Raw genomic sequence first — 13,280 nt, 5'->3', positions numbered from 1 at the left:
CTTCAATTTGTTGAACATCATAGTAATTATAAACACCCTTAGCATATGAAGATACGATTCCATTATCAATAACCTCACATTGGTAGGGAAGGTGTTTCTAAGGGTTTTCAGAACAACAAGTGCCATCATATATTTCACATAAAGTCCAAGCATAGCATTGCAAACGATGAATTTGATCCAGTAAAAGTTTCCCTTTTTCAGATATACGATGTCGCATATAACAAGCATGCTCATCTAAAGATTTGCCCTCAACTAATCTAGTGGGGGTTTCAGCACGAGCACAAAGGGATCAAAGATGATCCAAGTAAAAAGCTTCAGGAGTGTGATAGATTTTGAGTGGTTCTTCAACCATTGGTGTAGTAGGTACAAATAATTTTTTGGTATTTTGCGTTTCCTACCCATAACTAAAGATAGAGAACAACTTAGAATAGCAAATAAAAATTACTTAGTTATAAAGCAAACAAGCACACACAAGAATATTCACCCCACGCTATGAATCCCCGGCAACGGCGCCAGAAAAAGGTCTTGATAACCCACAAGTGTAGGGCATAATTGTAGCCTCTTTCGATAAGTAAGAGTGTCGAACCCAACGCGGAGCTAAAGGTAGAACAAATATTCTCTAAAGTCCTATCTGCCACTGATACGACTCTACGCACGCTTAGTGTCCGCTTTACCTAGAACAAGTATGAAACTAGAAGTACTTTGTAGGTGTTGTTGGATAGGTTTGCAATATAATAAAGAACATGTAAATAAAAAGTAGGGGCTGTTTAGATAAATAAGCAATAATGTAAATATAGCGAGTGTGGAAAAGTGGTGGTAGGAGTTGTGAAATTGTCCCTAAGCAATTGACTACGTTACTAGATCGATAATCACTATTGCAATTTTATTTGAGGGAGAGGCATAAGCTAACATACTTTATCTTCTTAGATCATATGCAGTTATGATTGGAACTCTAGCAAGCATCCGCAACTACTAAAGATCATTAAGGTAAAACCCAACCATAGCATTAAAGTACCAAGTCCCCTTTATCCCATATGCAAACAACCTACTTACTCGAGTCTGTGCTTCTGTCACTCACGCCACCCACCATAAGCAAATCATGAACATATTGCAAACCCTACAGCGGGGATCCCTCACGCTTGCGCGACACAGAGAGCACCATAGGACATCACCAATAATAAAACATGCAACTCAAACCAATCATAGCAATTCATCAATCACCGATAGGACAATGAAAATCTACTCAGACATCATAGGATGGCAACACATCATTGGATAATAATATGAAGCATAAAGCACCATGTTCAAGTAGAGGGTACAACAGGTTGTGGGAGAGTGGACCGCTGTAGATAGAAGGAGGAAGGTGATGGATATGTTGGTGAAGATGGCTGAGGTGTTTGTGAAGATCGCGGTGATGATGATGGCCCCCGGCAGCGCTCCGGCCCCACCGGAAGCAAGGGGGAGAGAGGCCCCCTTCTTCTTCTTCTTCCTTGACCTTCTCCCTAGATGGGAGAAGGGTTTCCCCTCTGGTCCTTGGCTCCCATGGCATGGGAGGGGCGAAAGCCCCTCCGAGATTGGATCTATCTCTCTGTCTCTCTCTATTTTTGTGTTCCCTGATTCTGCCCCTTCACCGTTTCTATTATATTTGGAGATTCATAACTCCGATTGGGGTGAATCTTTCGCCCAAATTTTTCTCATAAAATTAGCTTTCTTGCGGCAAAAGAAGAGCATCAACTGCCTTACGGGATGCGCAGGAGAGTCCAGGGTGCTCCTACCTCCCTGGGGCTCGCCCCCTGTCTCCTGCCCCTCTCGGGCACCGTCTCACGTTGATTTTACTTCCCAAAAATCATAAATATTCCAAAATAATTCTCCGTCGGTTTTTACCCCGTTTGAACCATTTGATATGGGTTTTCTGGAAAACATAAAACATGCAACAAACAGGAACTGGCACTGGGCACTGGATCAATATGTTAGTCCCAAAAATAGTATAAAAAGTTGCCAAAAGTATATGAAAGTTGTAGAATATTGGCATGGAACAATAAAAAATTATAGATACGACGGAGACGTATCACTTCCCGCTGCTGCTCTTACACTGCTGCTATGCCGCCTTGTTAGTCTAATTAGTAGTACTAGCTAATTAGATAGTAGATGACATGTAGACCCACTGGTAGTTTAAAGAAAAACAAATTTTAACAAAAGTCAAAGTCAATGACATGTGGCCCCCTACACTGTTTATATGTTGACTAGTTAACATTTGACTGGGTCAACCGAACTCCACTGGCCCAGTGTCATACACTATGGCTAGAATAGCACTAGGTGACAAAAGTATTTTGCTGTTTACTTTCTTATTAAAAGAATTCTATAAATTCAGAAAATCATTTAAACTTTGAGATACATAGAAAATAAACCGTAAGTACAATAAAAATAATTTATATATGAAAAATAATCAGAAAAATGTGACGAATCCGAATATGCCGCGCACATGCCTGTCATGTGCTCACAACAGTGCAAACATGGAACATTTCCCTCTGGTTCGTCTGTCCGATAAATGCCTGGAGCCGAGAAAATATTACCGGATATTTCCCGCTCCGTCCGTAACGCTTAGAAGAGCGTTAGGTCACCCCTAGCACTGCGTATTGCTATGTCATACTTTGTGATGCATTGATTGTTGTGTTATTTATTGTGTTCCCTCCTCCGTTACTTCTTGTCGGTAGACCCCGAGACCGCGGTTGATCCGGTGTTCAACTACTTCACCATCGAGGATCCATATCTGTATGCAAAGCTTCCAGGCAAGCAAACCCCTTTTGATCAACCAGATATCGCCCACTCTCTTCTCTCTTATTCTTGCATTAGTTCTGCTACTGTTATTGATTCGATAGCTCCTATTCTGTTGCATAGCCTGTCATTGTTGCTACAATTGTTGATACCTTTACCTGCAATCCTACATGCTTAATGTAGGTTGCTAGTTTATCATCAGTGGACCAACATTGTTGTCCGTTTGCCATGCTATATTACCGGGTCGTGATCACTCAGGAGGTGATCATGGGTATATTTATACATACATACACACTATATAGGTTACATGATGTGACTAAAGTCGGGTCGGCTCATGGAGTACCCGCGAGTGATTCATGGATTGGGGGTTGAAAGGACATTTGCCCAGACGGCCCTCTGAGTGGATCTTTGTGACGGAGTGACATGGCAGGTTGTGACCACCTAGGAGACAGGTGGTCCTGGTCCTGGTCGACGTCCGCGGTTACTTCAAAATAACACGCTTAACGAGATCTTGGTATTTGATCTGAGTTGGATCATTGACCTTATACACACTAACTGCCACGTGGGACAAGATATGTGCAACCGACATCGTGGTATCAGCAGGAGCCTTCTGGACCTCAGCCACAAAGTGGTACGCGCCTTATTCGACTAGAACGCCTGCTCTTGTATTAGGGAGGCCAGGTCTGCTTCTGGCGCGTTCGCAACCTGCAGGTGTGCAATGGGCGATGGGCCCAGACCCCTGCGCGCTTAGGATTTAGACCGGCGTGCTGACCTGTCTGTTGAGCCTAGGTAGGGATGTGACGTGTTGATCTCCTGAGGCCAGACATGACCCAGAAAGTGTGCCCGGCCAGAGGGATCGAGCATGTCGGGTAATGTTGTGCACCCCTGCAGGGAAGATTGATCTATTTGAATAGTCATGTCCATGGTACCAGGACGACCCGGAGTTGTACTTCGACCTTACGATAACTAGAACCGGATACTTAAAACACACACCCTTTTAAGTGCTAGATACAACCCGGTGATCGCTTGTAACACCCCGGTGTAATGATGCTACAGTAATCCCTGAGATCAAGCTAATCATTTTGCTATAATAGTGCTTAGTCACTGTGATCAATACTCCATTTCAAATTCCACTTGAATTCAATTTCAGATTCTGAGTGAAATTCAAATTTCTCAAACACGAAAACTAAAATGTTCATCATGTTCCAAATAATCCATAGCTACTATTGGTGGTGGACCAACATTTTCGTAAAAGGTTTGAGTGGTCTAAACTACTTAAAGCAGTGACCTAAGCAATAAATTAAATGCCTTTTTAATTTATAAAAATGGCAAACTATTTCTAAAGCCTCACAATCTTTTTTTGGCAGTGCCCAATAATTATTTGAAATTGTTTTGGCCAGTGGCATAATTTTGCAAAGTCAATAGTGGCTAAAAGCAAATGCAAAAGCTGCAAATAAAAAGAGAAAAGAAAAGAAAAGGAGAAAAGGAAAAAGCAGAGGGGAGAGAAAGCGCTTGCCCCACTTGGGCTTCGGCCCACCCGCGCCAGCTGGCCCAGCTAGGCCGGCCCACGCCACCTCCCCGGTCACTGTCCCCTCCTTCCTGTTCCCTCGATGCGCGCCGCTACAGCGGCTCGTCACCGCCCGACCACCTCCCCGGCAACGCCGCGGGTGGATAAGAGCCTCCCCCTCTGGCTCCTCGGGTCCTCCCCCACCTACCTCCACCCACTCACAGATTCTCCTCGCCCTCTCCGCCCGCTCCTCGCCTCTCCCCCCTTGTTCCTTATGGACGCTCCAGCGCGGTTGCCGCCGTCCTCCATCGTTGTCGCAGCCACCGGCGGCCCCGCGCTCGTTGACCCTGTCGGTGAGCTCCGCCGGGGTCGACTCCTTCGACTGGTGGCCTTAGCTGGAGCTCAGAGGCGCTGCAGCATCGGATCCCCTTCGTCCCCATCTCCGGCTGCCGTCAATCTTCTTCGTCTCCGGCGCCGCCCCTTCAGCTCCTAAACCGCCACCGAGCCTCCTTCTGCTCCTCGATGAGCTCTCCTTCCTCCCTGCTCTCTTCTCCTTGCCACAGTGGCCCCTAGCCCCTCGCTTGTCGAGCGCCCGAACACGGCGCCGCCCGTGCTCGTTGCCGGCGTGCCTCCGGTGACCAAATCGTCATGGGTGTGCGCCGAATAGCTTCACCGCACCACGTAGAACCTGCCCATCCTCTTCTTTTACTCCATAGCACGCTGCTTCACTGTCTCCTTCATCCGCCCGTACGCGTCACCACCTCCGCCACTCGCCGGCGTCGTTCCGGTCATCCCCCGTCCCGTAGCTCCATGCGACGCGCGACGTCACTAGCTTTCGAACGGGTGTAGCCACACCCATTTTGGGCCACCGTGGCAAAATCCCGAGGCTTGCCGGCGCCCTCCGCTACGTTTTGGCTCGCCGGAGCCAACTCTGGTGCCGGCATCCGACGTGGTGACATGGGGCCACCCCAGGGTCACTGCCAACGGGCCCCAGTGGCCCCGCTGACCCCGTTGACTGCTTTGACCAGTCAACGGCGCTGACTGGGCAACCCCAGGGGCCGACATGTGGTCCCCTACGATTAATTAAACTAATTTAATTTTAAACTAATCTGCTAATGACTTTAGTGGCTGACAGATGGGGCCCATCTGCTAATTGACCCGATTAGTTGAATTTAACTCTCTGGTTAACCCACTCTATATGACACATGGGACCCAGCTATCAGGTTTGACCCGAGTTAGCTGGGTTGATTGCTGACCTCAGGCTGATGTCATGCTGATGCAATAAACTCTTTTTCTGAATTAGTTCAAATCTGTTAATTTCAGAATATATTTAAAGCTTTGAGAAATCATAGAAAATAAACCGTAGCTCGGATCGAAAAACTTTATACATGAAAGTTGCTCAGAAAAACGAGATGAACCCGAATACGCTACCCACATACCTGTCAGATGCCTCTAACTATCTGAACATGGAACATTCCCCCTCCGGTCACCTGTTTGACATAGGTCCGGAACTGGGAAAACATTCCCAATTGAATTCCCCCCTTCACCTATATCATGTAGCCACACGTTAGGTCACACCCGACACAGCTTATTGCCATGTTATGCCTTGTGATGCCTTGTTTGCTCTGTATTTACTGTTTCTTCCCCATCTTCTTTCTGGTAGACCCCGAGACTGATGCTGCCCCTGTGATCGACTACGTTGACGACGACCCCTCCTTGCCAGAGCAACTAGGCAAGCCCCCCCTTTGATCATCCCGATATCGCCCATTCCATTCTCTTATGCTTGCATTAGATTTTGCTATTGTTATTGTTTGCTCCTATTCTGATGCATAGCCTGCTTTTGTAACCTGCTTATTGTTACCTTACCTGCTTATCCTAATCTTCTTAGTATAGGTTGGTTAGTGATCCATCAGTGACCCCCACCTTGTCCTTGTTGCCCCTACTTCATCATCGAAGAACCGATCAACGGGATCGAAGAGCAGGCCCCGGCACCGCACATCACTTTCCCCTTAGTTGCTCGACACTGCTGGGTTACTATCGAATGCCGAGGGTGATACCTCTACAGCACTTCTGATGTTAACCCTGTAGTGTAGCTATTTGGTCGTGGTCATCGAGGGTGATTCCGCCTTAACCACTTCCGGTACGACTATGTCGTGCAACCCCTCAAGTGTGAACCTCGAGGGTGATTCCTCTTATGTTCACCTTGATGATTACATCAATTGGAATTCACCGGGGGTGATTCCTCGGGTTTTCCCCTTGATGTTTAGACACACAGTTACTATGATTACTATGACTTTACACTGAACCATGTTACTAAAGACGGGTCGACCCTGAGGGGTACCTGCGCGAGCATAATTGTGAGTGATGTGGAGTCGGGTTGACCTGGAAGGTGCCCGCAAGATAATTACGAGGCGTGGCCGGGCATTCTTAGCCCTTGCCGCAAGTCCTCGAGATGGGGCAACGGGGTCACATCTTTCGTGAGTCTTTGCTTGTTACCGCGCGTTCCTAATCCACTATGATTTGGATATTTGATCCGAGGGGCCTCTGGCCTGATAGCACTAACCATCACGTGGGCATAGTATGGGCGTTCTGTGTCGTATGCATCAGCCGAAGCTTAATAGACGTCAGCGACTGAGCGGCACACGCCGGGTTGGATTGGTAAGCACCTGCCTTTTTAGGGAGGTAGCTAGGTCTGCTCACTGGCCGCCCTCACAACGTGCAGGAGTTCCCGGGGCGATGGCCCATGACCCCTGGGGGCATAGGTTTAGTCCGGCATGCTGACCTCTCTATTAGGCCTAGGTCGGGTTGCGGTGTATTGTTTGGCCGAGGCCGGGCATGACCCAGGAAAGTGTGTCTGGCCGGAGTTAGTCGAGCGTGGTGGGTAATTTGGTGCACCCCTGCAAGGAAGAAAACATCTATCGATAGCCTGTCCTATGGTAACAGACACTTGGAGTTGTATCCCGATCGATACAACTAGAACTGGATACTTGAGATGAGACATGGATATGAGAAATGGATAGTATGGCTCTGGGATTGCTTTCTTGCAGGGAGTCGAGAAAGGATCTCTGGCCGAGGTTGATAACACTACTACTACTTTACTTTATTATACTCTACTCCCTCCTGTTTGCTGCAAGATGGTGGTTTCCAGAAGATGCTAGTCTTTGATAGGACTAGGCCTTCTCTCTATTCTGGCATTTCTGCAGCCCAGTCCACATATACAACCTTCCTTTGATAATGTTGCATAAGTAGTGTAGATCCTTGCTTGAGAGTACTTTGGAGGAGTACTCACGGTTGCTTTGCTACCCCTTTTCCCCCTTCTTTCTTCTTTCTGGTTGTTATAACTAGATGGTGGAGTCCAGGAGCCAGATGCCACCTTTGACGACTGCTACTATGTTGAGGGTGCCTACTACTACGTGGAGGCCGCCGACGACCAGGAGTAGTTAGGAGGCTCCCAGGTAGGAGGCCTTGCCTTTTCGATCGTTGTTGTTTTTGTGCTAGCCTTCTTAAGGCAAACTTGTCTAACTCATGTCTGTACTCAGATATTGTTGCTTGCGCTGACTCTTGTGTATTCGAGCCCTTGAGGCCCATGGCTTGTAATATAAAGCTTGTATTATTTTAATTTGTGTCTAGAGTTGTGTTGTGATATCTTCCCGTGAGTCCTTGATCTTGATCGTACACATTTGCATGTATGATTAGTGTACGATTGAATCGAGGGCGTCACAAGTTGATATCAGAGCCGACTGCCTGTAGGTATCCCCCTTTCCAACCACTTGGCCGAAGTTGAGTCTAGTCACTACAAAACTTTTACTAACATGGTTGTGTGTCTTATGGGCCCACGTCGCCATTGGGTGGTATTAGGATCTTTTACTCCTCGTCTATACTCTGGGACTCTGAACTCTCTTCTACTCGGGTTAAACGAGTTTACTAACTCTAACATTAGGATCCCGTGACCACATTCACCACAAAGTTGTATAAGCCACAGTTACTCCTTAGAATAGCATCTTGAATAGTGCACACACTGTCGTGTCGACTACTAAGTGGTATCCATCGTACCTTTTTCATTTTGCCTGTTTCATCATTAATGATCCTTTATCTTTGGAAATGCTCAATGCTAAACTAACCCCTGTTACATGTTAGCTGGATGGTTAGACCTGCTGGTCGTGGCCATGGTACCAACGATCCACTACCGCCTGAATTCTTTGCTGGAATGATGCAACAGTTTGAGCTGAACCGCCAGTTCATGGAAGGAATGATGACTCAGTTTCCTCATTTGAATATGGACCAGCAGCCAGCCCCAGTTACTCTGCAGGACCTCATGCACCTCAACCCGACAATCTACCGCAGCTCAACTCAGCCCCTTGATGCTGATGACTGGCTCTGCGACATCACATATGAAATGGAGTCTATAGTGTTGCCCTTGCCAGCTATGTCACCTTCGCATCCTTCTTCCTCAAGGGTCCCACTGCTTAATGGTCGGACAGCCATAGGCGTACCCTACCTACTGGAACGATCATCACTTGGCCGGATTTCCAAGCTGCCTTTTGTGCCCGCTTCATTCCTCAAGGAATCATGGACAGGAAGAAGCGAGGGTTCCGTAACCTCACCCAAGGCAACAAGACTGTAGATGCTTATCAGCGGGAATTTCTGGACTTGTCACGTTATGCTGAAGAAGACATTGCAACTGATGCTCGCAGGCAAGAAAAGTTCCTGATGGACTTCACCCAGATATCATGCTAGCACTGCTCGTTCATGACTTTGCCGACTTCACCACCTTGGTAAACAAGGCTATTCAGGTTGAGACTGGTCTTCAGGAACACCAGGGATCCCTCAGGCGTAGCGTGACGCTGGCCCATCTTTGGGCCCATCAGCGCCGAAGCATCGGATATGGATTCCCCACAGCATGTATCATCCAACTGCACCTGCACCAAGACAATCCTATGCTTCAACTCGTCTGCCTCCTCCTCCGGAGAGGCAGCCTCTTCGAGCTATGCCACCCCAAGCTCCTGCTCCCAACCCCAATGATGAATTATGCTTGAGGTGTGGCCGTCCAGGTCACCGTGCCAAAGAGTGCAATCAGAAAAAGAGCCAGCTGGCTCTACCTTCAACTGACCGTAACAATCAACCCTATAACAACAATGCCAGACCTTATGGTCGTGGTCAGGATAATCATGTTGATCTGAATGAAGCTCAAGACCAACCTGCCACTGTGATGGGTACTCTTCTCGTTAATTCAGTACCAGCTGCTATTTTATTTGATACAGGAGCATCGCATTCTTTCATATCAAAAGATTTTGCATTCATGTATGGCGTTAAATACGAAGAGATGCACATTCCATTAGTGGTAATCACCCCCGCGGGCCAATGTCGAGCCACCATGGTTAGCCACAATGTCATCATTGAGATTGAAGGATTAGAGTTCCATGCCTCTCCCATTATTCTGAAGTCTTCCAATATTGACCTCATTCTGGAATTGGATTGGTTGAAAGCACATACGGCTTCTATCGTTTGCGCCACTAAAACCGTCCACCTTCTGCACCCTTCAAATGAGATAGTAAGCTACAATGCTCGTCTGGTTCAAAACGCTGAAGCACGACTTTATGTCCTGAATGCGTTGAATACAACACCTCTTGAGGGAATTGAAAATATTCCAGTTGTTCGCGACTTCCTAGATGTCTTTCCAGAAGAACTTCCAGGAATACCCCCTACCAGGGCTGTCAAGTTTGTCATCGACTTGAAACCAGACACAGTTCCTATTGCCAAACGACCCTATAAGATGCCTCCTCATGAGCTCCTTAAACTTAAGGAGGAAATCGACAAATCTCTTCACAAGGGTTTCATTCATTCAAGTTCCTTTGCTTGGGGAGCACCTTCTCTCTTCGTCAAAAAGAAGGACGGAACGAACCACTTGGTCCAAGACTACCATCCTATCAACCAAGCTACAATTCAGAACAAATATACCCTTCCTCAGATCAATGATCTATCTGTATGATCAACTAACGGGTTCATCGATATTCTCTAAACTCGACTTGAGGTTGGGTTACCACCAGATCCGTGTTCGTGAAGAGGATATTCGAAAGACCGCCTTCGTTACTCGATATGGTTCATATGAGTACGTCATCATGTCATTCGGTTTAACCAATGCTCCAGCTACATTCTCTCGTCTGATGAACTACATATTCACAGATTACCTCGACAAGTTTGTTGTAGTCTATCTGGATGATATTCTGGTATATTCGAAGAATAAAGAAGAACATGCTGAACATCTTCGTCTTGTTCTGGAAAAGCTTCGAGAGCATCAGCTTTATGCCAAGTATTCCAAGTGTGAATTCTGGCTTCCCGAAGTAACCTACCTTGGTCATGTCATCTCCAAGGATGGTATTGCCGTCAACCCAGAGCGAGTTTAGGCTATTCTTGACTGGACCCCTCCGAGGACTGTCAAGCAAGTCAGAAGCTTTCTCGGACTTGCCAGTTATTGCCGCCGTTTCGTCGAGAACTCCTCCAAGACTGCCAAGCCACTGACTAATCTACTTCACAAAGGCATTAAGTTCGATTGGACAGAAAAATGTCAGGAAAGTTTCCAGGCACTCAAGGACAGGCTGACTTCTGCCCCAGTGCTTGCTCCCCCTGATTCTCGCAAGGACTTTGTCATCTATTGCGACGCTTCACGACAAGGATTAGGTTGTGTCCTAATGCAATAGCGCAGAGTAATTGCTTATGCCTCCTGTCAAGTGCGTCGTCACGAAGAGAACTACCTAGATCACGACCTCGAGCTTGCTGCGGTTATCTTTGCACTGAAGCTATGGAGACAATACCTTCTCGGTAATCGTTGTGAGATCTTCACAGATCATCAGAGTCTAAAGTACCTGTTTACTCAGCCAGATCTGAACCTCCGTCAACAGCGATGGATGGAAGCTATTGCTGACGACAACTGCGGTATATCTTATACACCTGGCAAGGCTAATGTAATGGCCGATGCCGTGAGCCGCAAGTCTTATTGCAATAATCACATGGTTCATAAAGCTCAATCCCGCCTTTATGAAGAACTTTGCAAGCTGAACCTTCAACTAGTTCCACAGGGTTCTCTGAATAACCTTGTCTTGGAACCAAATCTTCTGAAAGAATTTAAGTCCGCTCAAGCCAAAGATGCTCATGTTGATCTGATGAAAAAGGATCTTTCCTTAGAGAAATCGTATTGCTGAAGATGGGACCTTATACTTCAGAGATCGTATTGTAGTACCCCGGTTTGAGCTTATGACAGAGAAGGTGATGAAAGATGCGCATGACACCCCTCTCTCTATTCATCTGGGAAGTACGAAGATGTATTTAGAAATCTGTCAGAAGTACTGGTGGTCTAAAATGAAGCAAGACATTGCTCGATATATCGAAGAATGCGACGTTAGACATCGCGTCAAAGCAGAACATCAGAAACCGACTGTCCTTCTACAACCGCTTCCGATTCCTGAATGGAAGTGGGATAAGATTCGGATGGACTTGGTCACTGGCCTTCCCAAGTCTCAGAAAAGTAATGAGGCTATCTTTGTCGTCATCGACCAATTCTTGGAAGTTGCTCACTTTCTGCCAGTCAAGGAGACAATCACTGCTAGTCAATTAGCAAACTTGTATATCTCAAGAATTGTGTCACTCCATCGCATTCCGAAGAAGATCAGTTTAGACCGTGGCAGTATCTTCACTTCAAATTTCTGGGATACTTTCCAAGAGGCAATGGGAACTCATATTACCTGGAGCACTGCTTATCATCCCCAATCCCAAGGCCAGGTCGAGCGAGTCAACCAAATTATGGAAGACATGCTTCAGGCTTGTGTTATTTCTTTCGGCAAGAAGTGGGAAGAATCTCTCCCTTATGCGGAGTTCTCTTATAACAACAACTATCAAGCCAGCTTGAAGATGGCAGCCTTCAAGGTGCTCTATGGACGTAAGTGCCGAACCCCTCTGAATTGGTCAGAAACCGGGGAACGTACACTCATTGGTCCGGATATTATTCAACAAGCTGAAGAGCAGGTTCGCATTGTTCAGGGTAATCTCAAGGCGGCCTAGTGCCGCCAGAAGAGCAATTATGACCGGAGACACTTGGGTTCAACTTATCAACCTGGTGATCAAGATTATCTGCGTGTCACTCCTTTGAGGGGCACTCATCGGTTCAGATTCAAGGGCAAACTAGCTCTGCGCTACATTGGTCCCTTCTGCATTCTCGCCCATCGAGGAATGATGTCTTATCAATTGGAGTTGCCACCTCAGTTCTCTCATGTCCATGACATCTGCCACGTGTCACAACTTAGTCGTTGCTTCAAGGATCCGGAACGTGAAGTGGATCTGGGATTGATTGAAGTTCAACATGATCTCACATACAAAGAGCATCCTATCTGCATTCTTGAAGAAGCTAAACATCGAACCCGCCAGAAGGTTACCAGGTTCCTCAAGGTGCAATGGTCAAATCATACCAAAGATGAAGCCATTTGGGAACGCGAGGATAACCTCCATGCTGAATACCCCAATCTTTTCCCTTCTACCTCTTAATTCTCGGGACGAGAATTTCTTATAGAGGAGGAGAGTTGTAACACCCTGGTGTAATGATGCTATAATAGTGCTTAGTCACTATGATCAATACTCCATTTCAAATTCCACTTGAATTCAATTTCAGATTTTGAGTGAAATTCAAATTTCTCAAACATGAAAACTAAAATGTTCATCATGTTCCAAATAATCCATAGCTAATATTGGTGGTGGACCAACATTTTTGTAAAAGGTTTGAGTGGTCTAAACTACTTAAAACAGTGACCTAAGCAATAAGTTAAATGCCTTTTTAATTTATAAAAATGGAAAACTATTTATAAAGCCTCACAATCTATTTTTGGCAGTTCCCAATAATTATTTGAAATTGTTTTGGCGAGTTGCATAATTTTGCAAAGTCAATAGTGGCTAAAAGCCAATGCAAAAGCTACAAAAAAAGAGAAAAGAATAGAAAATGAGAAAAGGAAAA

Source organism: Triticum dicoccoides, chromosome 1B (assembly GCF_002162155.2).
Source record: "Triticum dicoccoides isolate Atlit2015 ecotype Zavitan chromosome 1B, WEW_v2.0, whole genome shotgun sequence".
NCBI classification, from domain to species: Eukaryota; Viridiplantae; Streptophyta; class Magnoliopsida; order Poales; family Poaceae; genus Triticum; species Triticum dicoccoides.
Note: the sequence above shows the minus strand (reverse complement) of the source record.